We start from the raw sequence: 27,860 nt of genomic DNA on the forward strand, positions 1-27,860 counted from the left end.
CTCCTGCCTCAGCCTCCCAAGTAGCTGGGATTACAGGCACCCACCACCATACCTGGCTAATTTTTTCTATTTTTAGTAGAGACGGGGTTTTACCATGTTGGCCAGGCTGGTCTTGAACTCCTGACCTCAGGTGATCCACCTGCCTCGGCATCTCAAAGTATTGGGATTATAGGTGTGAGCCACCGCACCTGGCCTTTCTTCTATTTTAATACCGGTGTTTACAGCTATACATTTTTCTTAAGCACTGCTTTCACTGTATTCCACAAGTTTCAGTATGTTGTATATTTGTTTTGATTTGTCTCAAAATATTTTCTAATTTCCATTGTGATTAATTTACTGGTTATTTATGAGTGTATTATTTAAATTTCACATATTTTTGAATTTCCGAATTTTTTTGTTATTGATTTCTAATTTAATTACACTGTGCACAGAAGTAGTATTTTGTATATCTCAGTTCTTTTAAATTTATTGTGGCTTGTGTTATGGCATAGCATATGGTCTATCCTGGTGAATGTTCCATTCACATTTAAATAGAATGTATATCCTGCTATTGTTGAGTGGAATGTTCTGTAGATGTTAGGTCTAGTTGGTTTATGGTATTGTTCAAATCTTTTATACCTTTATTGATTTTCTGTCTGGTTGATTCAGATAATTTTTGGAACTCTAATGCTACCTTAAAAAGCCACCCCAAACCTCAGTTGGCATACAACAATCCACATTTAGCTCACAAGTCTGTGGGGTTCAGCTAATCTGGGTTGGGCTTCCTTATGTGTCTGCAATTAGCTGTTAGCTGTGGGTTGTCTGAAGGCTCAGATGATCTTAACTAGGCTTGCTCACATGTCTGAGGTTCAGCTGCCTATAGACTGCTCTAAGATGGCCTCAGCTAGAACAATTGAACATTTATTATGTAGAGGTAGTTTCCGTCTAATCCTAGTTCGATGAGTTTTTGTTTGTTTGTTCATTTGTTTGTTTGTTTTTTGAGATGGAGTCCTCGCTCTGTCTCCCAAGCTGGAGTGCAGTGGCATGATCTTGGCTCACTGCAAGCTCCACCTCCCGAGTTCAAGTGATTCTCCTGCCTCAACCTCCCAGTAGTTGGGATTATAGGCGCATGCCACCACCCAGCTAATTTTTGTATTTTTAGTAGAGACGGGGGTTCGCCATGTTGGCTAGGCTGGTGAACATCAGGTGATCCGCCAGCCTCAGCCTCCCTAAGTGCTGGGATTCCAGGTGTGAGCCACCGCATCTGGCTGGTTTTTTTGGTTTTTTTTTTGTTTTTTATTAATCATGAAAGGGTGTTGAATTTCATCAATGCCTTTTCTGCATCAGTTGAGATGATCATGTGATTTTTGTTTCCTTTATTCTGTTATTGTGGTGTATTGCCTCAATCGTTGTATGTTAAACCAGCTTTGTAACCCAGGAATAAATCCCACTTTGCCATGGTGTATAATCCTTTTAAAATACTGCTGTATTTAGTTTGCTAGTATTTTCCTGAGGATTTTTGCATCAATGTTCATGAGGGATATTATAATGGTAGTTTTTCTTTTTTGTAGGGTCTTTGCCTTTGATATCAGGGTAATGCTGGTCTCGTGTCAAATTAGGAAGTTTTCCCTTCTCTTTCATTATTTGGAAAAGTCTAATAAGGATTGGCATTAGTTCTTCTTTAAATGCTTGGTAGAATTTATCAGTGAAGTCATGAAGTCCAGTGTTTTTCTTTGTTGGGAGATTTTTTAAATTACTGCTTCAATTTCCTTACTAGTTATAGGTCTATTCAGGTTTTTATTCCTTCGTGATTTAGTCTTGGTAGGTGTTGTGTTCCTAGGAATTTTTCCATTTCATATAGATTATCCAATTTGTTGGCATACAATTGTTCTTATAATCCTTTTTATTTCTATGGAATCAGTAGTAATGTCCCAACTTTCATTTCTGATTTTAGTATTTTGTCTTTTCTATGTTTTTCCTTAGTCCATCTCACTAAAGGCTTACCAACTTTGTTGATCTTTTCAAAGAAACAATTTTTGGTTTCACTGATTTTTCTCTATTGTTTTTTTCTATTCTCTGTTCTGTATATTGGTCTAATCTTTATTATTTCCTTCCTCCTGGCAGTTTTGGGTCTCGTTTGTTCTTCTTTTTCTAGGTCCTTAAGTTGTAAGTTTTCTAGTTCCATAAGTGCATCCAGTTCCTTAAGGTTGCTGACTTGATATCTTTCTTGTTTTTTTAATGTAAGTATTTACAGCTGTACATTTCTCCCTTAGCACTGCTTTTGCTGCATTCCATGTTTTGGTATGTTGTGATTTTGTTTTTGTTTGTCTCTGGGGATTTTCTAATATTCCTTTAATTTATTCTTCCATCTAATGGTTGTTTAGTATCTAATTTCCACAAATTTGTAAATTTTCTGGTTTTACATCTGTTACTGATTTCTAACTTTATCCTGTCATAGTTGGAGAAGATACTTTGTGTGATGTAGATCTTTTAAAATCTATTGAGACTTAATTTTTGCCCAAACATATGGTCTATCCTGGCAAATGTCCCATGTGTGCTTCCAAACATATGCATATGTTCTTGTTGGGTAAAGTGTTCTTTATATGTCTGTTAGATCTAGTTGGTTTATTATGTTGTTTAAGTCCTCTGATGTCTTACTTTTCGTCTGCCTGGTTGGTCTAGCCATTATTGAGAGTGGGGTATTGAAGTCCAACTACTATTGTAGAACTGTCTATTTCTTCCTTCAGTTTTTGCTTTATATATTTTGATGGTCTGTCATCAGGTACATAAATGCATATAAGTGTTATGTTTTCTTGCTATTTTGAACGTTTTATTAATATGTTATATTAATATCCTTCTTTGTCTCTTGTAACCTTTTTATAATCTGAAATCTGTTTTTACCTGATATTAGTATAACTACCCTTGCTCCCTTTTGGTTACTATTTGTGTGAAATATCTTTTTCCATTCTTTCACTTTCATTCTACTTGTGTCTTTGAATCTAAAGTAAGTCTCTTGTAGACAGCATATAGTTGGACCATCTGTTTTTATTCATTCTGTCAATCTCTGTCTTTTGATTGGAGAGTTTAGTCCAACTTACACTTACTGGCTGGGCGCGGTGGCTCACACCTGTAATCCCAGCACTTTGGGAGGCTGAGGCAGGTGGATCACGATGTCAGGAGATCGAGATTATCCTGGCTAACATGGTGAAACCCTGTCTCTACTGAAAAAACAACAAAAAAAATTAGCCGTGTGTGGTGGGGGGCACCTGTAGTCCCAGCTACTCGGGAGGCTGAGGCAGGAGAATGGCATGAACCCAGGAGGCAGAGCTTGCAGTGAGCTGAGATTGTGCCACTGAACTCCAGCCTGGGTGAAAGAGCGAGACTCCATCTCAGAAAATAAATAAATAAATAAATAAATAAATAAATAAATAAATAAATAAAGTAATTACTGATTTGGAGGGACTCAGTTCTATCATTTTGCTATTTTTTTCCATATGCTGTATAGCTTTTTTGTTCCTCATTCCCTGCCTTACTATCTTCTTTTGTATTTAACTTTTTGTAGTGAAATATTTAAATTTCTTTCTAATTTCCTTCTGCATGTATTCTATATCTGGTTTTTTTTTGTTTGTTTGCTTGTTTGTTTTTGTGGCTACCATGGGGATTACATGTAACATCCCAACATTATAATGCTCTAATTTGAATTTATACAGTTTAACTTTAGTAACATACAAAACCTTTACCATTCTCTCCCCACCCCTTTTGGTTGTTGATATCACAGAATTGTGTCTTTATACATTGTGTGTCCCAAAACATAAAGTTATAATTATTTAAATTGATTAGTCTCTTACATTATGTAGAAAACAGAATGTGGAGTACGAACCAAAGTTATAATAACATTTAGACTAATAATTTCTTTAAAAACTATTCATTTCTTAAATCATGTAGAAAACAAAAAGTGGAGTTATAAACCATTTTTACAATAATACTGGCTTTTATTATTTCTTATGTGTTTGCTTTTATTGGAACCTTTATTTCTTCATACAGCTTTGAGTTACTGTCTAGTGTCCTTTCATTTCACCTTGCAGGACCCCCTTGAGCATTTCTTGTAGGGTGGATCTACTAGTAATAAACTTTCTTAGCTTTGGTTATCTTGAGATGTCTTAATTTCTCCTTTGTTTTTGAAGGATGAATTTGCTGGATGTAGGATTCGTGGTTAACAGTTTGTTTTTTTTTTCTTTTAGCACTTCAAATATATTGCCCAGCTGCTTCCTGGACTCCAAAGTTTCTCATTATAAAGTTGCTGATAATCTTAATTAGAATCCCTTGTGTGTGACAAGTTGCTTTTCTCTTTCTGTTTTCAAGATTCTCTCTTTGTCTTTCAAAAGTTTGATTATAACGTGTCTTAGTGTGGGTCTCTTTAGTTTATTTTACTTCTTGGGTGTCTATATTCATGTCTTGTATCGAATTTATCATGTGTATATATTTGTGTAACCACCACCAAAATCAAGATAAAGAACAGCTTCATCATTGCAAGGCTCCCTTGTGCCACCCCTTTATAGCCACACCCACTGCCCCTTCCCCTCATTCCTAATTCTTGACAACCTTTAATGTGTTCTCCATCTCTCTCATTTTGTTACTTAAGTAATGTTATATAAAAGAAATAATACTGTATGTAGCCTTTTGAGATAGGCTTTGTTTTTTTCAACTCAGCATAATTCCCATGAGATTCATCTAGGTTGTTACATGTATTAATAGCCCACTCCTTTTTATGACTGAATCCTAGTCCATGGTATGAATATACCAGTTTGCTTAACCACTTGCCCACTGAAGGATACTGGGGCTATTTTCAGTTTTGAGATATTATGAATAAAGCGGCTATAAACACTTGAGCATAGGTTTTGTGTGACTATAACTTTTCATATCTCTGGGATAAATGCCCAAGAATGTAATTGCTGATTTTATTCTTTTTTAGAGAGTATCTTGGATCATCTTGGCTCTTTACTCTTTCACATATATTTTAGAATTGGATTCTCAAAATTATGAAAAACACTTTAGAGTTTTGATAGAAATGGCATTGAATCTATGAGTCAGTTGGGTGAGAATTTAGGATATTGAGACTTTCTAGCCATTGATAATATTTCTCTTTTTTTACTTAATTCTTCTTGATGTATTTCAATAAAGCATTATGATCTTCTTTGTATCAGTACTGCAAGTATTCCCAGGTGCCTGTATCAGTCAGGAAAGACTGGTTGTGCTATGGCAATAAAACAACCAGAAAAGTTTATTTCTTCCTCATGCTACATGTTCATCATGAGTCAGGGGGCTCTATTCCACATTCTACTTTTTTTGTATATATTTTTTCACCTTCTAAAACCCTTAGAATATTCCACATTTTTATCATTCTTACTTTGGGGCTCAGCCTAAAAGGGAAGCTTGGAGAAGCATGCACCGGCTCTTAGGCTTCTGGCTGGGAGTCTGTCACTTCTGCTCACTCTGCATTGGCTAAAGCAAGTCTAAGGCTGACACTTGTCATATCATGTCTCTTTCTCTCTCTCTCTGTGTGTGTGTGTGTGTGTGTGTGTGTGTTTCTGTCTCTGTCTCTCTCCACACATACACACCCTCTCCAAGCATCTTGGGAGCCCTGAGTCAGCATATAAGAAGTCTAGCTACCCTGAAGCCACCATGCTAGAGAGATCATATGTAAAGACCTCACAGAGATAGTGAGAGATGCCTCCAAAACTGAGCTAGCAAGTATTCTTTCTTTTTCTATCATCCATAAAAACTCCTGTAAGATTGGAATGATCTTCTCCTTGAAAATTTCGTGTAACTCACCTGGAAAATATCTGGGCTTGGTATTTTCTTTGCGGGAACACTTTAAATACTGGTTGAATTTCTTTAATTATTATAGAGCTATTCATTCTGCCTTTCTCGTCTTGAATCTGTTTTGATAAATTATATTTTCTAGGAAGTTTTCCATATCATCTATGTTTTGAATTATTGGCATTGATTTGTTTATACTTTTATGTTTAAATGTTCACTATAACCATAGTTACACATTTTATCTCCTTTTCCATTTTCAGTATTGCTTATTTGTATATGCTCGCTCTCTCTCGCTCTCGCTCTCTCTCTCTCTCTCTGTCTCTTAAATTTTTCCAGAAGTCTTTCAACTTTCGAAGAATCAGTTTTGGCTTTGTTGATCCTCTGTTTTCAGTGTCATTACTTTCTCTACTTATTGTTATTTTTTTCTTCCTACTACTTTCCTCATGTTTATTCTGCTGGGTTTTTTTTTTTTTTTTTCCAAGTTGGAGCTTTAGCTCATTATTTTTATCCTCTCTACTGTTTAAATTATAAGCATTTAAAGTGATTAGTTTCCGCCCGGGCACGGTGGCTCATGCCTGTAATCCCAGCCCTTTGGGAGGCCGAGGCAGGTGGATCACCCGAGGTCTGGAGTTTGAGACCAGCCTGGCCAATATGGTGAAACCCCATATTTACTAAAAATACAAAAAATTAGCCGGGCGTGGTGGCAGGCACCTATAATCCCAGCTACTTGGGAGGCTGAGGCAGGAGAATCGCTTCAACCCTGGGGGCAGAGGTTGCAGTGAGCTGAGATGGCGCCATTGCACTCCAGCCTGTGCAACAAGAGTGAAACTCCATTTCAAACAAACAACAAAAAAAAAAGGTTATGAGTTTCCAACCTTTTCAGTGTTGAAGTCTTTTTTTTTTTTTTTTTTTTTTTTTTTTTTGAGACAGAGTCTCGCTCTGTCACCCAGGCTGGAGTGCAGTGGCACGATCTCAGCTCACTGCAAGCTCCGCCTCCCAGGTTCACGCCATTCTCCTGCCTCAGCCTCCCGAGTAGCTGGGACTACAGGCGCCCGCCAACTCGCCCGGCTAGTTTTTTGTATTTTTTAGTAGAGACGGGGTTTCACCGTATTAGCCAGGATGGTCTCGATCTCCTGACCTCATGATCCGCCCGTCTCGGCCTCCCAAAGTGCTGGGATTACAGGCTTGAGCCACCGCGCCCGGCCTGTGTTGAAGTCTTAATTTCAGCAATTTTAGTTTTTATTTCTAGAATTTATGTTTGCAATTTTTTCATATCAAGGTCATTTTTATAGTCTTTTGTTCCTTTATCATGTTTTAAAATCTTTCTTAAAAACCTGTCAATTCCTCATTTGTTTTACTTCATATGGTCATGTCAATGCTGAAGTCTTTGCGAGTCTGATTTTGTTGTTAATTTCTCTGCTGACTTTTTTTTTTTTGAGACAGAGTCTCGCTCTGTCGCCCAGGCTGGAGTGCAGTGGCACTATCTCAGCTCACTGCAAGCTCTGCCTCCCAGGTTCACGCCGTTCTCCTGCCTCAGCCTCCCGAGTAGCTGGGACTACAGGCGCCCGCCACCACGCCCGGCTAGTTTTGTTTTTGTATTTTTAATAGTGATGGGGTTTCACTGTGTTAGCCAGGATGGTCTCGATCTCCTGACCTTGTGATCCGCTCCCTCGACCTCCCAAAGTGCTGCGATTACAGGTGTGAGCCACCACGCCCGGCCTCTTTGCTGACTTTCTCATATGGTGTCTTTTCCTCATGTGTATCCTATAATTTTCATTGTGATCTCATGTTTGTTGGAACTGCACCTGTGAATAATCTTTGAAATTTACATTAAAGGTGTATTCCATTCGAAAGGCTTTGTTTTTCCTCTGCTGAGTGCATTAGGGACACACCCAACTTGGGACCTCTTTACATTCTTGGCTTGGAATTGTTTTGACCAGGCAGGTAGCATGAATTTTGGCACCAATGCTTTGTGAAGGACAACTTAATGCTTATGAGTTATTTTGGGGGAGATTTTATTTCATTTTAGTCAGAGCTGTGTCATTCTCCTTTATGAGACAGGCTTTTCTTTGTAGTTCATTCTTTCACTGAGAGGATAGCCCTTTGGGGGTCCTGACTTTATGGAAGATTTTACAACCAATTCTCCAGCTTGCAAGGGCACTAAGCGTTGCCTTTGGTTTTATAGCATAGTTGATAGTGATAGGTTACTGGGGCTCATAAGATGCCCATTGGAAAGCTGCTGGATTCAGTGCTCATTCACCCACTGGATTTGTGCTGTTGATTTATTTTGGACTCTGAGGAATTCCCTTACTCTCTTGCCAGCTCAGCTATGCATAAAAAGAGATTTTTAAAAAGATTTTATTCAGTACTTTAAGGAGTTTTTTTAGTAGGAGGGTTTTTTGTTTTGTTATGTTTTTAATGATAACTTGTCTTCTATGTTGCCAGAATGGAAGTCCCATTTATTCTTCAACCCACTCCAGTCTAGTTTCTATCTCTACCACTTCATTAAAACTGCTCTTGTTGAAGCTATCAGCCATCTCCATGTTGCCATATTCAGTGAACCTTTCAGTGTCTTTGCCTTATTTAACCTATTAGTAGTATTTAGCACATTTTATCACATCCTTTTTTCTTGAAACATTCAAAAAGTAGTTACAAATGATATTAAAATCCTCTTTACGGCTTCAAAACATATTGTTTATTTCACTGCATCATGATGCATCAACATTGGTACTGAATACGTATGTATATTAAGTATTTAATAACGTTGGAATCAATATAATTCATGGTAAAAGTACTTTCAAAATCTTTAGGTTCCTTATGTGACATCTGACATTTACTCATACAAAATGAGATCAAAGCAATATACTGAGGTTAGAATAAATATATAACTAACTTTCAGTTTATTATGAATGTATCTATTCTGTGAATAGAATATTCACAGAATATTATGATGTAATACCTATTATGTAATACTATTATGATGTCATACCTCTCCTTATAGTAATAATCACCCTGAACCATCAGTAAGTCATTAATATGTCATAACTAGAAAAGGGTAAGTTTTTGGTAAGGATATCAATTAATAAGCATAGCTAGCCACTGCAGATAATAAACTTAAAATTCCTTAGGTTGGCATTCAGGTCTTAACTTATTCCTCCAGCCTTATTACTCCCAAGAAAAGTTTACCTTTCCCAACAATGTGGTCTAGTTCTACTCTGAATATGCTTATCTGCTTTTAAAAGGTTATTTGTAGAGACAGGGGCTCACTATGTCACCCAAAGGGAAGATCACCTGAGGTCAGTAGAGTGCAGTGGCACAATTATAGCTCACTGTAGCCTTGAACTCCTGAGCTCAAGCAAGTCTCCTGCCTCAGTCTGCCAAAGCACTGGGATTACAAGAGTGAGACACCATGCCTGGCCTGCTAATTTACTTTTCTACCTATGCATCTTCATTTATGTGCTTCCCTTCCATGTTCCCCTCCACTTTTCTCTAATTCTGCCCAAATTTTCATTCTTTCAAATTGTACCTATGAAATTCCTCCACTTTCAGGAAACCTTCCAGGCAATTTTAATAATCATAGGAAACTCCTGACCTAGCTCCTAATAGTCCCCACTTCTGGTATTAGTGCTCTTGTATAATCCTCTCCCTCTGAGTGTAGGCTGGACCTAGTGACTTGCTTCTATAAACAAATAAAATACAACAGAAGTAATGAGATGTCACTTCCACGACTCCTATCTTGCTAGTACTCTCTCTCTTGCTGGCACTCTCTCACCCCTTTTGCTCACTCTGATATTGTGAGATGCTTCACAGACAGACTTACCTGGCTATGACCTGAAGGAGGCCTCAGTGCAACAACTCACGGGGAACTGAATCCTGCCAATAACGATGCAAATGAGCATGAATGCAGATCCTTTCCAGTTGGGTCCTCCAATGAGATCACTGCCTCAGTCAGCACGTTGATTGCAGCCTTGTGAAAGACTCTGAAGCAGAGCACCCAGTTAAGCTACGCCTGAACTGTGAGGTAACAAGTATACGTTATTTTTAGCCACTACACAGCAATAGATAATGAGAACACCAATGTATATTGAGTATCCCTTCCTTCAGACTCTAAGAACTGATTATCCTGTTTGTTATTATTACAAAAGATACACATGTACATAGTGAAAAACTCAAACAGTACAAATGGTATAAAGTGAACAGTAAAAGTCTTCCCTCAACTTCCTCCTGCTCACCCTCTAGACTAGGCATTATCAATCATTTCATAGGTATCCTTCAGAAGTGTTCCAACACAAGTAGGATCACACTATACATACTGTCCTACAGTTTATTTCACTTAACGCTTTATCTTTCCATACAGATCTATAACACTTTTTGAAATACAAATTATATTCATTGCTTTTTTCTGCTTATGAAAACGATACATGGTCTTAGTTGAAAATTTGACATATACAGAAAAGCATTAAAAAATTGTGCCTCAGTCAGGCATGGTGGCTCATGCCTGTAATCCCAGCACTTAGGGAGTCCGAGGCAGGTGGATTACGAGGTCAAGAGATCGACACCAGCTCTACTAAAAATACAAAAATTAGCTGGGCGTGGTGGCGGGCACCTGTAATCCCAGCTACTCTGGAGGCTGAGCAGGAGAATTGCTTCAGCCCGGGAGGCGGAGGTTGAAGTGAGCTGAGATCGCACCTTTACACTCCAGCCTGGGTGACAGAGCAAGAGTCTGTCTCAAAAATAAAAAATAAAATAAATAAGTAAATAAAATAAATAAATAAAAATAAACAGGAGAACAAACATTGTTTAAAAAGTAAACCCTAAGCCTACATTTAGGACCATTCTTTAAATCATTCAGGGAAGAAATTAATAATGAACACTGATCTGTAAGCAAAATGTCCTTTTATATGAAAACATCCACTTTTTAGGAAAAATAAAAACACCTAATGCAAGAGAAATAATGATAGCTATTGCCTACATCATAGATTTGAACTTACTTAATGCAAATGGTTCTAATGCATTATTCAAAGAATTTCCTTATCACTCTTGTATTTAGCCAGAGTAGATTAAAGCCAGTTGTTACTGTGTTCTTGGTTTCCAGTTTCTCTTAATGTCCCAAAGGTAAAAAACACAACTTTTCTTAGAGTATTTGGAAAAAGACTTAAGCTAATTTGGTTGCTGGCAGCAGATATTCTCCAGTGCATTTTTATTCCAGGAAGAACCATTTAGTCTATATTCTACTAGAAGTAATGTAGTTATCACAGGAAAGAACCTGTTTTACCTAATGGCATATTTAATAAAAGTGAAGCCTACTTTATATAACTGCCTTCCCATCTCAAGAATCAAGGATGTTCGCAATGAAAGTTTGACCTATTCACAGTTTCATAAACTTCTTAAAGATCAACCCTGATCTGAGCAGTTGTACATGGCTTTAGGGAGGCCAGCCAAGTCCCTGCTCAGTGAATGCTATTGGTGATCAGAAATGCCAGGTGAGGAAAAATTCCCGTGTGCTCACATCTCTTGGCCGGTTTGCTATCCTGAGAATCCCCTTCGTCATGCTTTCCCATGACTTCATAAGAAATGGGTAAAACACTGAATTATATTAGCATAAAAATTGTAGGTATATTTCAATCTATCTTTCGGTTTATTTCTTGTCCCCCACCCCCTGCTAATATTTATGTCCAATTTGCAAACTGGCAAGAGACCTTGAGCAGCTGAAAGTAGATTTCTAAATGACACTCAAAACTAAAAGGGCAGTGTGGAATTGCCAAAGGCCTGGTGGCCTAAAATCAGGCCTTTGGGTCCTGACTCTCCTGGGTGACATCTTTATGACCCGCCTGGGTCATGTCGTGAAACAACCTGAGCTTCAGTTTCCCCATCTACAAAACTGCGCTAGTAATATCTTTCTTGCTCACTTCATAGGGTTTTTATGAGGATTAAATAAATCTAGAAAAGGGCTTTGGAAATGGAAAAGGGTGAGATAAAAATGTTGCTTATTACCCACATAGCATCTGAACTGTTTCTGAAAATTTCCTTTATTCTTTAGCATTTATACACCTAACACCATTTGTATAAGGCTCAGTTATTTCTGTGCAAATTCAGTAGAACAGCTTCCTTACTTCGTTTCTAAGTAAACAACAAGAGCAACAAATACACAATTTTAGATATCTAAGGGTAATGTGTTTCCCTTATGTGGCTGGAACTCTGTTTTAAGCCAAAGGCCTTCCTTGTTGCCTGCTGTTCCCGATAAGCTACATGTTAACAAATAGCACACCACTTCCTGGACAGAAATCTTTTAGTGATCTGCTCTTTTTCCTGGGTGTTGGCATTTTCTTCACAACCCACCTTGGAGTTTGAGATCAGTGCTTCCCTGGACACGGATTACGGCTTTGGCATCCACTGGGGGTTGGAGTTGTGGTCCTGCTGTCTTTGAGGAAAGGAGCCAGGGAACCAGCTCAATTTGCTGTTCAGCCACTTGGCTGCCGCCCTGGATGGTACAGTTCTCTTATTATGTGCTAGAATCCCAAAGTGGCTGGGCATTTGGCCCAAAGATAAAACAGGCCATTTTGTTAATAGCTGTGTTTCAGCCCATCAGCTTGGGAAGGAGAATCAAGGCTTTAAGATACCATTTACGATAGCAAGTCAATATTCATTATATATAGGAATAAAGAAATCTCAGCCCTCTGTGAAGAAAATTATAGAACTATTCAATGACAATTTTAAAAACACTTTTTAGGCCGGGCGCGGTGGCTCAAGCCTGTAATCCCAGCACTTTGAGAGGCCGAGACGGGCGGATCTCGAGGTCAGGAGATCGAGACCATCCTGGCTAACACGGTGAAACCCCGTCTCTACTAAAAAGTACAAAAAAACTAGCCGGGCGAGGTGGCGAGCGCCTGTAGTCCCAGCTACTCGGGAGGCTGAGACAGGAGAATGGCGTAAACCCGGGAGGCGGAGCTTGCAGTGAGCAGAGATCCAGCCACTGCACTCCAGCCTGGGTGACAGAGCGAGACTCCGTCTCAAAAAAAAAAAAAAAAAAAAAAAAAAAACACTTTTTAAAAAGATGAATTATGATCATAGATAGGAGGATTCACTCTCATGTCAGTTGCAATCCCAATAAAATTCCTTTCTCCCTCTCCTTGGCCCCCTACTTCTACTCAAAACGCTCAAGTCCTGTTGGTTCTGCTTCATTTTTTTCCATCAGCCCACTTCTCTCCCATTCTAATTTATTTTGAGTCAGGTTTATTTCTTTTTGAATTACTGAGTCTAATTTCTTTAGATTCATGTTTATTTCTTTTTGAATTACTGAATCAGCCCCTAACTGTTCTTTCCAACTCATCGTTCCATCACTGCAGCCAGCTTTAATTTTTGAAACGCTCATCTGAGCACAAGTCACTTCCTGTCCACCACTCTTCAGTGACTTGGCATCACCCTTGGAATAGAGCCCAAATTCCACAGCAAGAGATCCCAGGCCTCTTCTCGGGGCCCTCTCCGCTTCCACTGCAGCTCTCGCCAGAATGAAGTACTTTACTTCCCCAGGAGGACCCTGCTCCTTTTGCTAGAAACACTTCTTCCTGCCTGTAGGAAAACAACCTGTTGCATGGCAAGAGCAACAGTGAAATAAGAGGTGGGACTTGACTCGGGAGGTGGGGCTCAGACACCAGACCAAATTCAGGATGCTAAAACAGGGTGGGACAAAAGCAGCCTCCCACAAGACACACCCATCAGTGTGCCATGTCAGTTTACCAATGCCACGGCAGCACCTAGAAGTTACTGCCCATTTCCATGGCAATGACTCAATGACCTGGAAGTTACCTTTTCTTAGAAATTTGTGCATAAACCACCCCTTAATTTGCATATAATTAAAAGTGGGTATAAAGGCCACTGCTGAGCTGCATCTTAGCTGCTAGTTTGAGCCCACTGCCTATAGGGTGTCCCTGCTCTGCAAGGAGCAGTACCTGTGCTACTGCTGCACACGGCCACTTCAATAAAAGCTGCTGTTTAACACCATGGGCTCATCCTTAAATTCTTTCCTGGGTAAAGCCAAGAACCCTCCAGGGCTAAGTCCCAGTTTTGGGGCTCTCCTGTCCTGCATCAATACCATCTTGAAACAAAACTGCTCTGATGGCTGCTTGACTCCCACATACCAACGTGTTCTGCAGCAGCGTTTTTAAGTGATGCCTGTAGCGTAGATAACCCCTCATAGCTTACCTGGGCCAGGGCTCACGCCTGTAATCCCAGCACTTTGGGAGGCCGAGGAAGGCAAATCATGAGGTCAGGAGATCAAGACCATCCTGGCCAACATGGTGAAATCCCATCTCTACTAAAAATACAAACATTAGCCAGGCATGGTGGTGCGTGCCTGTAGTCCCAGCTACTCGGGAGGCTGAGGCAGGAGAATTGCTTGAACCCGGGAGGCGGAGGTTGCAGTGAGCCGAGATCGTGCCACTGTATTCCAGCCTGGCAACAGAGCGAGACTCCATCTCAAAAAAAGAAAAAACAAAAACCAAACAAACAAAAAATTGCTTACCTGAGCTCCCCAGTGGTTATGAGTTTCAGCAAGAAAATCTGAGATGTGACCAGCTCAACATGTCTTTACCCTAAAAGCTTCCTTTGCAAAAGATACTTTCTGGAGGGCCAGTGTGGGGATCCACCATCTATTTTTCTTTTTTTTTTTTTGAGACGGGGTTTCACGCTTCTTGCCCAGGCTGGAGTGCAATGGCATGATCTTGGTTCACTGTAACCTCTGCCTCTCGGGTTCAAGCGATTCTCCTGCCTCAGCCTCCCAAGTAGCTGGGATTACAGACGCCCACTACCACGCCTGGCTAATTTTTTGTATTTTTAGTAGAGACCCCCGGGGTTTCGCCATGTTGGGCAGGCTGGTCTCGAATTCCTGACCTCAGGTGATCCACCTGCCTTGACCTCCCAAAGTGCTGGGATTATAGCCATGAGCCACTGCGCCAGGCCAGGGATTCACCATCTTGCAGCCACCTGAGACATGGCTTCGGTTCATAAGTTCCTATTAAATATTTCTTTCAGAGAAACTGAATTTGTCAGCCTCTTTCTTCAGAGGCTGTCACTTCCCTTGTCCTTTGGCAGCAGATTCACTCACCACAGAACACTACCCTGCTCTACCCCATCTGTTCACCTCTTCCCTTTGTCACCTGATTAATTACGTCTTGCTAATTATTCAGAACTACACTTGGCTTTAATCTCTGCTGATCTGCCAAAGCTCAATTAGTTGCTCTTCCTAATGGCCACAAGCCTCAATTTCCTTATCTGCAAGGTGGAGATAATACCATGTATACTCTATGGCTTTGGTGTCTGCCTCGTGGTAGGAAGGGTGACCATACATGCTGGCTTATGTCTGTTTTCCCTAAGTCATGTCTGGTTAGTGTCCTCTGAGAATGGAAACCATCTTTAGCCACACCATTTAATAGGATTAAGAGCTAAGATGGAGTTAATATATCCTCAATTCCAGGAAATTCTTGCCCAAGAAGATGAAGTGGCAAATAGCTTTGTTGTTTGTTTTAGGAACTTACAGAAAATTCATTTATCGCAATATAGACAACTCAGATGGCCTTCATCAGGTTAATAGCCTGCTTCTCAGAGCAGGAGGTCACTCAACTGGCTCATCAAAGGGCTGTTTACTCCTCAAGGCTGGCTTCAAAACCCTCTCCTCCCTGTATCCACCAATCCTAAACTATTATATTAATATCATGAATTTTGCTCAATCGCAGTCATCCCCGTGCCCCAGGCCCCTGCCTTGAAAGACCCACTTTAAGCCAGACCCTGTAACCCATGTGAATATCCCACCCATGATCTCCTCCTTAGACACTACTAAGGCTGTCAAGGGAGTAGTCTTCCTTGCCCCATTAAACAATACATTTAGCTTTGCTGATAAACAAGTTGCTTTTATGATCTCTTTGGGGAAGGAGCAGTTGACACATACTATACTCTCAAAAGTATCCAGTTTGGATGATAAATTAAATGATTCCTATTGTTGTAAATTATATGTTACCATATTAATATGTAACATTTAGTGTTCTCATTTAATCCTCGCAGTAATCCTAGGAGCTAAGTATTATTAGGCTAGCATAGTACAGATTGAAAATTAAGGCACAGAGAATTTAAGTAACTTACCCAACAGCATGTAACTACTAAGGGAAAGAGGTTGGATTACAATCCAAATAATCTGACTCCAGAGTTGATACTCTTTTTTAAAACATAGTTTTATTGTTAATCTTAAAATCACAAATTTACAGAAAAGTTTCAAGGATTGTATGAAGAACTCCACCACAGGCCAGGCACGGTGGCTCACGCCTATAATCCCAGCACTTTGGGAGGCCTAGGCGGGTGGATCACCTGAGGTCAGGAGTTTGAGACCAGCCTGGCCAACATGGTGAAACCCTGTCTCTGCTAAAAATACAAAAATTAGCTGGGCGTGGTGGCGCATGCGTGTAATTCCAGCTACTCGGGAGGCTACATGGACTGCTTGAACCCAGGAGGCGGAGTTTGCAGTGAGCCGAGATCAGGCCACTGCACACTCCAGCCTGGGCAACAGAACGAGACTCCGTCTCAAAAAAAAAAAAAAAGAAAAGAAAAGAAAAGAAAAGAACTCCACTACCAAAATCACCGGAGAGTAAGCTGTCAACCTGATGTCCCTTTACCCCCAAATACTTCAGTGTGTGATTCCTACAAACAAGGTCATTCTCCTATGTTACCATACTCCAGCCATCGCCATGAGAAACTTGATATTGATATGTAACTATTCTCTAGCCCTCAGATCCTATTCAAGTGTTGCCAGTTGTTCCAATAATGGTCTTTACAGCAGAAGAATCCAGTGCAGAATCACATGTTGTATTTAGGTCCTAAGTGTCTTTACTTTCTTTCAGTCTGGAACAGTTCCTCAGGTTTTCCTTAACTTTCATGACTGACGCTTTTGAGGATTACAGCTTATTTAGTAAAGTGTCCCTCACTTTGAGTTTGTCAGCTGTCTCTCCATGATTAGCTTCAGCTTATACACCTTCGAGAGGAGCATCACAGAAGTGATACTGTGTCCCCATCACATTCCATCGGGCGCAACAAGATTCTGATTTGTTCCATTATTGATAATGTGTGCTCTGATCACTTGATTTAAGTGGTGTCTGCCAGGGCTTTTCACCGTAAAGTTACTCTTACTCCCTTTGTAATTAATATTTTGCGGAGCGGTATTCCAAAACTACATAAATATCCTATTCTTCATCAAACTTTCTATTTATTTATTTAATTGATATGCATCACTTTAGACTCACGTTTCCTATTCATTCAACGGGTTGCAATCTATCTGCTATTACTTCATTACTTATTTTTGTTTTATTTTATTTAATTTATTTATTTTGTTTGCTCTGTTGCCCAGGCTGGAGTGCAGTGGCATCATCTCAGCATACCACAATCTCCACCTCCCAGGTTCAAGTGATCCTCCCACCTCAGCCTCCCAAGTAACTGGGATTACAGGAACATGCCACCAGGCCCAGCTAATTTTTTGTATTTTTGGTAGAGATGGAGTTTTACCATGTTGCCCAGGCTGGTCTCCAACTCCTGAGCTTAAGCAATCTGCCCACCTTGGCCTTCTAAAGTGCTGGGATTACAAGCATGAGTCACTACGCCCGGCCTACTTGATTACTTATTTTGATACCTAAATTGTTCTAGATTTGGCCACTGAGTGTGCCTGCAAACTGGCTTCCATATGATTTTGACATGCTCCATCATTTCCTTTTCTTTTTTTTAGACTGTCTTGCTCTTGTCACTCAGGCTGGAGTGCAGTGGTGAGATCATGGTTCACTGCAACCTCCTGGGGTCAAGCGATTCTCCTGCCTCAGCCTCCTGAGTAGCTGGGATTACAGGCGCCCGCCACCACGCCTGGCTAATTTTTGTACTTTTAGTAGAGATGGGGTTTCGCCATGTTGGCCAGGCTGGTCTGGAACTGCTGATCTCAGGTGATCTGCCCACCTCCGCCTCCCAAAGTGCTGGGATTATAGGTGTGAGCCACCATGCCTGGCCACTCCATCATTGTTTTAAGCAATTTCTTGTTTTGGTAGGTAGATAAAGATTTTTTACTTATATGAAAGGCTGAATAAGGTATATCTAGAATTTAAGTTAATTGCATTTGCTCAAAAGATGGTATTTTGTGTTAAAATGAAATATCCTCCCAGAATTTTACATCATGTGGCATGAACAGATATTTAATGACAGCACCTATTTCTCAATGGGAGCTCTCACAGAGCGTCTGTTACAGCAAGAGAAATGAATTTGTTCCATGTTTTCTCCATTAGAAGACTATAATTAGAAACTGAGCCTTTGAATAGCATTTTTATCACCCTTAATTTTCAGTTTCTCATTTAAAAAATCCATGTATTTGTTGTTCTGTGAAAAATTTATTAATAGCTCTGCAAATGCTCCACTGCGCATAGGAAAAATATTGTATATTTAAATAGTCTCGGCTGGGTGTAGTGGCTCATACCTGTAAACCCAGCACTTTGGGAGGCCAAGGTGGGAGGATCACTTGAGCCCAGGAGTTTGAGACCAGCCTGGGCAATACAGTGAGACCCTGTCTCTACAGGAAAAAAAAAAAAAAAGTCCTTTCAGGCTCTTGAGATTGAGCACCTCCCTGCTCTGGCCTCTGCACTGGGTACGTACTTATCTGCTTCAAGTTCATGTCCGCTATCCTGTAGCGAGCACCTCGGGGTACGGCTTTTATATCTGCCCAGACCCCTCTTTGGACCTGGTATGCTCCAGATACCTGGTAAGTGCTAGTTGGACAGACTGGGTGGCCATGCACTGTGTCTCGCTTCTGCCCACAGGATGGCAGCATTTACTCAGGGCTCCGGCCCCACTAGGGGCTTGACTCTGGGAATTCGTAAGACCTGGTTTCTTCCTGAAATGAAAACAGTGCTTTAGGTCTCTTCCTATGAAGGAACCCTCCATAAACTAATAGACAGTGTTATTTGCCCACCCCCTCTTCAATGTACTTCTTGGAAAATGACATCTTTGAGGTGAATGACACAATGTTTTTGGACTATAGGCATCCATCCTCGAAGGGCTATCTAGGTCCGGAGTTGGTGTTAGCTAAAACTGAGGAAGCAGGCCGAACTCAGCAGCTCATTCTGTGTACAAGTCATTTAATGTAGAGAATTACTAGTGTTATTTAAAGATAACGAAGGAAAAAGGAACTATTGAGCACTTGCTGTATGCTATATGTTTTAAACCAGGGGTTATCAAATTGAGTGGGCATCAGAATCACCTAGAAGGACTGGCTAAAACAGACTGGCTTCGCATGGTGGCTCACGCCTGTAATCCCAGATACTCAGGAAGCTGAGGTAGGAAGATCACTCAAGGCCAGAAGTTGGAGATCAGCCAACTTCTTAAGAAAAACTTAAGAAATTAGCCAAGCATGGTGGCATATGCCTGTAGTCCCAGATACTCAAGAGGCATAGGTAAGAGGATTGCTTGAGCCTAGGAGGTTGAGGCTATAGTAAGAGATGATTGCACCACTGCACTCCAGCCTGGTGACAGAGCGAGACCCTGTCTCAAAAAACAAACAAAAAACCACAGATTGCTGGCCCCCACCCCCAGAACTTCTGATTTCGTAGGTCTGGGTTGGAGCCTGAGATTTTGCATTTTAAGAAGTTCTCAGATGATGCTGATGCCGCTGGTCCAGAGAATCACTGCTTTAAACAATCACATTTAATTCTTAGCAGTCCTTTTAATGGATATTTTTGTCCCCATTCTGCAGATGAGAAGCCTGAGATTCAGAAGCTTAAATAACTTGCCTAATGACACACCCTAGTCAGTGGAGGGCTGGAATGTGGACCTTGGTAGGTCTGATGCCAAACTCTTGCTCTGTCCACTGCACTGTTCTGCAAGAAAAAGGGAATAAATCATACTTTGGGGGTTTCTCTGAATCATATGGCTCCAGAAAACATGAAACAATGCCCAACACCAGTGTAGTGCTTTTAATCTTTAAGAGGTTAGCAATAATAATTAATCTTTGCAATTCGCCTGGTATGAAAGTAATGAAGCAAACTGCCAACCTGAAATAAACAGCTGGACTTGTGTGTAACGGGACATGATTCTTTGGATTATTCACTTAAGATTAAAATGTCTTGGTTGGGTGCGGTGGCTCACGCCTGTAATCCCAGCACTTTGGGAGGCCGAGGCGGGTGGATCACGAGGTCAGGAGATCAAGACTATCCTGGCTAACACAGTGAAACCCCGTCTCTACTAAAAATACAAAAATTAGCTGGGCATGGTGGCAGGTGCCTGTAGTCCCAGCTACTGAGGAGGCTGAGGCAGGAGAATGGTGTGAACCTGGGAGGCGGAGCTTGCAGTGAGCCGAGATTGCGCCACTGCACTCCAGCCTGTGCGACAGAGAGACTCCATCTTAAAAAAAAAAAAAATTAAATTAAAATTTTAAAAAAGATTAAAATGTCTTTGGAAATGAAATATTGATATTATAGGTATTTCAATCACTAAACTCCAATTTTGAAACTGGAATATAAGGTGAAAAGAAAGCAGACGTGAGTAATTATAAAATCCATTAGCTTGCCCATGGAGAGAGGGCACCGTTTATCTATGGGAATAAATGAGGAAATTAAAGCTGGTGGGCTTTCTCTAGAAGTGAATCAGCAAATTAATGACTCATCTGCAGGGCCCAGCAATTGTTGAGCCGTCAGTGCATCAGCCTGCGATGAGTTGAGAGAATCTGTTCTGTATTTATTACTCGGCAAAACTTTCCTCCAACACCGGCCCCCCAACTTTATATCAAATATTAAAGCCTGATCTCTCAGAGACAGGGATGGATTTTTTTCCAAACATCTGTGGAGAAGGGGGAAGACACGGAAGAAGAGAATTAAGAGAGCCAGCCTGGTTAGAGCTATGGCTTCCAGTCTAGCTGAACACAGTGGTCGCCTCCCTTTGACCAGGCTCCTGCTCAGCTCCTCTTTCTCCTCTGCACTCAGCCTCTGCACTCAGCTCTTACCTGGTTGGTCCAAACTGAATAGGCTTGCTCATGCTGGGCTTTCAAATGCACCCAAAGAGGCCTTCATGGAGGGAGAGAGGTGGGTAGGCAGGGGGCCTTCACATTTACAGAGGAGACCAGCTGTGCTGGCCACTTCCAGTCCCAGGCGAGTCTGACCTGCTACCTGGAGTAGCCATCTGTAAAGAGAAACTTGGACTGGGCATGTTGGCTCATACCTGTAATGCCAGCCCTTTGGAAGGCTGGGGCAGGAGGAGCACTTGAGCTTGGGAGTTCCACACCGCCTGGGCGACATAGTAAGACCTTGTGTCTACTAAAATTCAAAAAAATTAGCTGGGCGTAGTGGGGCATGCCTGTAGTCCCAGCTACTCAGGGGGCGGAGGTGGGAGGATCTCTTGAGCCCGGGAAGTCTAGGCTGCAGTGAGCCCTGATTGTGCCACTGCACTCCAGCCTGGGTGACTGAGCAAGGCCCTGTCTCAAAAAGATAAAAATAAATAATAAAGAGAAACTTGGTTATTATAACCTAATTGATCTGAACTTCCAGAGCCTGCCCCAGACCCAAGGGTCCAAGAGTTCCTGAATGTTTTCTCCCATCTTCTTCCTCAAAAGGGATTGCTATAACCAACCCCTTATAAAAGAGATGTGCCTCTGTCTGTTACCTGGCAGGGTGCTAGCAATAAGGAGTGTGGAGCCAGACTGGGCACCAGAGAGGCCTGTGACCCCAGTGAGTATCACCTACCCTTCCAGCTCACCTGCTGCTGCCCCAGCTCACCAGGAAGATCATAGGTCAAGGGCTGGGCTTCAGCCACTCACCCTTGTGATGTGCACATTACACTTCCCAGGAAATGTGAGCTCACAGGGAAAAATAGAGGCTTTTGAGAAACAGAATGACACGAAAGAAAGACCATAGACCAAAAAGCTTATACAGACAAAGCCAAAATAATACTTAAAAATATGACTGGGGGTCTGGAAGTTGGGAACCATGACTTCACCCGGCTCTGATGATGGGGTGTGATCTTGACCCCTGGTCCCTCACTTGTTACTAGCAACTGAGCCTAACACAGGTCCCTGCAGCACTGAGCATCCACCGGGCTGGGTTAGGACAGGTATCTCGGGCTGCCTCCCGCCCCAGTGGAGGCCGTTGCTGCTCTTCCAGCCAGCAGGAGCTGCCGTCACATGACATCTACCCTCTAGAGAATGATTTGTCTTCACTGGAGTTGGTTTCTGCTGCTGTTGTTGCTGCTACCTTTGCCAGCTATTTGGCTCCACCGCAGCTCAACCCTGTGCCTCCTCCATTTGACACATAGGCTTTAAAACAAACATATTCTTCAACAAACACATATTACAAATGTTTGCATTTCTGTTAATTAGAGAGCAGCAGCAAATAGGAATTTCAGCCCTCCACCCCTTCTCTCAAGGAGTTAAATTTGAATAAAAACGACATCACTGACAAACATTGTTAATGGATCTATATACTATCTCATATGGACTGAATGTTTGTGTCTCCCCAAATCCATATGTTGAAGCCCTAATCTGCAATGTGATAGTATTGGGAGGTGGAGTCTTTGGGAGGTAATTAGGTCATGAGTGTGAAGCCCTCTTGAACAGGAGTACTGCCCTTAAAAGAAGAGACATAAGAGAGATGCTCACACACTCCTTCTCTTTCTCTCTCTCCCTCCCCCACATCAGGGTAAAGCAAGAAAGTGGCTGTCTTCAAACCAGGAAGAGGTCCTTCACCAGAAATCAAATCTTGGACTTCCCAACCTCCAGGACTGTGAGAAATCAATTTATGTTGTTTGAGCTACCCAATCTATGCTATTTTTGTTACAGCAGCTCAAACTAACACACTATTTTCATAGATGATTTGGAAGTGTCTTACTATATTAAAAGACATATAAACTAGAAGTATATGTATGTGTATCACATTTAATATATAGAATATATAAAATAAAGATAAGAAAAAATCAAGCAATTCACAAACTGTAGCCATTCTGTGCCTCCATTTAATTTATTTCTATTTATTTATTTATTATTATTTTTTGAGACAGAGTCTTGCTCTGTTGCCCAGGCTGGATTGCAGTGGCGTGATTTCAGCTCACTGCAACCTCCACCTCCCGTGTTCCAGTGATTCTCCTGCCTCAGCCCCTGGAGTAGCTGGGACTACAGGCGCCTGCCACCATGCCCAGCTAATGTTTTGTATTTTTAGTAGAGACAGGATTTCACCATATTAGCCAGGATGGTCTCCATCTCCTGACCTATGATCCACCCGCCTCGGCCTCCCAAAGTGCTGGGATTACAGGTGTGAGTCACTGTGCCCAGCCCATTATCCCTACTTTACAGAGCATGGAGAAGTTGAGTCTGGCCCAAGGTTAGGCAACTGGTTAGCAGCACAGCTGGCCTTTAGACCCACAGTGTTTGGCTCCAGAGCCCAGGATCTCAGTTGCTGCCCCACACAGCACAGCTTCTTAGCCATGGCCATGCATTAGAATCACTTGGGAAGCTTTGGGAAAAGAACAGTGCTTTATTCCCACCATGGGAGATTCTGACTCGGTAGTTCTGGGATGATCCTTGGTAGTTCAGGTGATCCTGATGTGCAGGTTGAGAATCAGTGGGTGTTTAAATAAATGGGAGCTGTTATCATCAGAGTGAGGGAGACAGGGAGGGCTTTATAGAGTGAATCTTGAAGGATGTGGTAGAATTTCCTAAACAAAATGTAGATAAGAGCCATTCAGGCAGGGAGAACAGCGGGTGCAAAGCCACAGGGAATAAAGGTCTATGAAATAGGTTTCTGAAATCCAATTGTGTGTGTGTTAAGTGTGAGACAGGGTAACTGAGGGAGAGGAGGATGAGGAAGGAGGGCAAAAGGCAGAGAGGAGAGGCTGGAAAGGCGGGTTGGGGCTACCATATGACAGGCGTAGAAATCATGCCAAGGCATGGTGGTGGGCGCCTGTCGTCCCAGTTACTCGGGAAGCTGAGGTAGGAGAATGGCGTGAACCCGGGAGGCGGGGCTTGGAGTGAGCCAAGATCGCGCCACTGCACTCCAGCCCGGGCTTCAGAGAGAGACTCCGTCTCAAACAAACAAACAAACTAATCATTTAGGCCGGGCGCGGTGGCTCATGCCTGTAATCCCAGCACTTTGGGAGGCCGAGGCGGGCGGATCATGAGGTCAGGAGATCGAGACCATCCTGGCTAACACGGTGAAATCCCGTCTCTACCAAAAATACAAAAAATTAGCCGGGCGAGGTGGCGCACGCCTGTAGTCCCAGCTACTCCAGGGGCTGAGGCAGGAGAATGGCGTGAACCCGGGAGGCGGGGCTTGCAGTGAGCCCAGATCGCACCACTGCCCTCCAGCCTGGGCGACAGAGTGAGACTCTGTCTCAAAAAGAAAAAAAAATAACCCAAACAAATAAAAAAAGAAATTATGCCAAGGAACCTAGACTTTATCCCACAGGCCAGGAGAGCCCCTGAAGAATTTTCAGGCAGAGGAGAGTATAATTTGAGCTCTAGATGGTTCTTATTTAAAAGCTCATCTTTTTGGCTCCAAGAATTTTGATATATTGAAGGAAAATGAACATAAGCAAGAAAAGAGAGATCACAATTTATAGTTAATTTAGCCAGAAGCATCACAGCAATTTTGGTGAGAGAAGAGAGTAGACTGTTGGGTTGAATGCACCGTGGGTGTTATTTCACAGACTTACCTCATTTGGGGGGAAAAGGAAGAAAAGTGAGTATTTTCACAGTGTAGGATATGGAGGCACGATTGGGGAGAATCCATTCGTGTGCCGGTCCCCACCCGGTGGAAGATGGCAGAGGGGCCTAACTAACTAGTGAGTTAGGTGGGCAGAAGGGCTGAGAGCTGTGGGGAGGAGCTGCAGGCCTGCCGGGGTTACCAGTGTAGGGGAGCTCTGTAGGGGTGAGGTGGGGAGGCAACGCAGTAGACACAGGCCTCTGAGAGCCTCCTCCGCAGCAACAAGCAGCTGCCACCTCCCCAGGGCCGCAGTGTTTTACTTAATGTTCTGGGCTCGACTTTTTTTTTTTTTTTTTTTTGAGACAGATTCTTGCTCTGTCGCCCAGGCTGGAGTACAGTGGTGCGATCTCGGCTCACTGCAACCTCTGCCTCCTGGGTTCAAGCAATTCTCCTGCCTCAGCCTCCTAAGTAGCTGGGATTACAGGCGCCCGCCACCGCGCCCAGCTAATTTTTGTATTTTTAGTAGAGACGGGGTTTCACCATGTCCGCCAGGCTGGTCTCAAACTCCTGACCTCGTGATCCGCCGGCCTCGGCCTCCCAAAGTGCTGTGATTACAGGCGTGAGCCACCACGCCCTGCCTGGGCTCAATTTTTTAATGGTCTTCTTTTAAAAATTCAGATTTCTGTAAAATTAGATTGGGATATTTGTCAGTTCTAACAGTTCATTGATGGTTGGGAGGATGATCAAGATTGAAGCAGTAAAGCCTCTTTTTAATCACAGTGCCTGATGTACTTAGATTCCCTGGGTATAATATGAGCCGTGCCAGCCACATTCTTGATTTGCAGCCCTTGGGACACTATGTTGAGATTTCCAGCCCTCCTTATTTTATGCTGAGATTTCCAGCCCTCCTTATTTTATGCTGAGAGTCAGTTGGAGCTAGATATGGCAGAGACTAGAAATCGCCATCATTAGATGAAAAGAAACAATGGTTAAGTCAGTCAGCTCCCTCTGGGTAAAACACAAAGCTTGGAAATAATAAGCAGCCTACACAAGCAACACGAGCCTGGGCTGGGTGTGCCTGCAGGAGGTGACCTCACATACGTTATCCCATTTAATCTTCACAGCAATCCTCTGGCAAAGGTCCCATCATTATTCCCCTTTTGCAGATGGGGACGCTGAGGGTCAGAATTGAAGCAACTTTCTCGTAGAAGGTTACTAGCTGGTAAGTACCTAAGTCAAGATAAGAATTCTGGTCTAGCTGACTCCAATCCCAGGCTAAGCAGGGCTCTTTTTCCTCATGGAAACTTGCAAGAACTGTTTTCTCTTTTGTCCCTTCTCAGTTTTTAGGAGCTTCTGTCATACGCTCAATGTCAAAGTCCTCTGGAGATAAAAGCTCTGCTCCTAACTGAAGTGTGGACGTCTTGTCATCTGAACTCCAGATGGCCAGAGGCTCCAGTGTGCCCTGCAGCTCTGCCAGCTTCGCTGGGTGTGTCAGGTCATTCCTCCCAGTGACCTCAGATGCGAATACGCTCTCTATGCCAGTCAGCCACACTGGACCAGAGGGAAAAATGCATTTTTAGGAAGCTGCTTTATTAAGAAATTTTAAAACCATAAAGCATAGCAGGCATGCAAAAGAGTGTATAAACACGTCCTTATCCAAGTTAAAGGAGAATGAAGTGAACACCTGTGTATTGCCTACCCTGATTGAGAACTAGAACAGTGTCAGGAGCTTAGAATTCCCCTGGCACCCCTCCCCAACCTCATCCCTGTGCCTCCCCCATGAGATCCAATGTGTGTATCTTTAAGCCTATTATTTACTTTTGCCCGTGTTTGAAGATCATACCACCAGAACATGCAGATTGTATGCAGAACAAGCCATCTTCTCTGGCTTGCTTCCTCCCTCAACATTGTGAGACTGAGTCATGGCTGCTGATGCACACACCTGTAGTTCATCTATTTCATTTTTGTTGTTGCATCATATCCTTTTGGATGACTCTTCATCCAATGGATTATTATCCATCCTATTCTTGATTTGGGTTGATTCTATTGGTTTTGGGGTTTAGTTTTGCAAATAATACTGTGTCTTTAGATATGCACATATTTAACTTGTCTTAATAATGCCAAATGGTTTTCCAAAGTGCTTGTGCCAATTACACATCAACTAGTAGTGGGTGAGAGGTCCCATTGCTCCATATACGATGTTTGGTATTGTCTGATTTTCACGGGTTTTTTTTGGTCACTGTAGTGGTTGGGAAATGATACTTTGTGATTTCGTCTGCATTTCTTTGATTGCTAATGAAGTTGACCATCTTTTCATGTTTACGGTTATTTGTGATTCTTTTACTGTGAAGTCCCTGTTCCTTGCTTTTGCCTGTTTTATTTTTCCCTCAGAGGGGGAACTGCTTGACTTTGTAAGTTATATGAATTGCAAACATCTCCAAATTTGTGGCTTGTCTGCTCACTTTAAAAAAAATTATGGAACAGAAGGGCTTAATGTAATCTACTCAAATTTGTCAATCATTCCCCTTAGGATCTGAGCTTTTGGAGTCTTCTTTAAGAAATGTTTTCCATTGCCTTCTGAAAAATATCACAATTTTTCTTTACATTTGTGCTTTTAATTCAACCAGAGTTAATTTTTGTATGTAAAATTAGGTAACTACTGTTCCAACATCATTTATTGAATATCCCACTTTTCTTCCCTGCCTGATTTGCAAGGCCAGCTCAATAATAAATCAAGTTTCCATCAATGTATGAGTCTGTTTATCAGCTCTCTGTTGTGTTCCATTGTTCAATTTGCCTTTCTCTCCCTACACAAAGACCTCATTACCTTAATTATTAAAGCTTTATGACAAACACCCGTGATATATGGTAAGACAAATCCTTCCACCTTGTTCTCCTTCAGAAATGTCAAATCCTCAGCTGGGTCCGGTGGCTCATGCCTGTAATCCCAGCACTTTGGGAGGCCCAAGCAGGAAGATCATTTGAGGTCAGGAGTTTGAGACCAGCCTGGCCAACATGGTGAAACCCCGTCTCTACTAAAAATACAAAGATTAGCCAGGTGTGGTTGCGGGCGCCTGTAATCCCAGCTACTAGGGTGTTGCTGAGGCAGGAGAATCACTTGAACACGGGAGACGGAGGTTGCAGTGAGTCGAGATAGTGCCACTGCACTGCAGCCTGGGTGACAGAGTGAGACTCCATCTCAAAAAAAAAATAATAATAATAAAATAAAGAAAAGAAATGTCAAAGCCTCTTTTGTTTTTATGTAAATTTTACAATCAGTTTGCCATTTTCCATTTAAAAATATGTTTGGATTTTGACTGGCATTGCATTAAATTTATAGACTCGTTTGGGGAAGAATAAACTCTT

This window comes from Mandrillus leucophaeus, unplaced genomic scaffold (genome assembly GCF_000951045.1).
Source record: "Mandrillus leucophaeus isolate KB7577 unplaced genomic scaffold, Mleu.le_1.0 Scaffold310, whole genome shotgun sequence".
In the NCBI taxonomy this organism is placed as follows: domain Eukaryota; kingdom Metazoa; phylum Chordata; class Mammalia; order Primates; family Cercopithecidae; genus Mandrillus; species Mandrillus leucophaeus.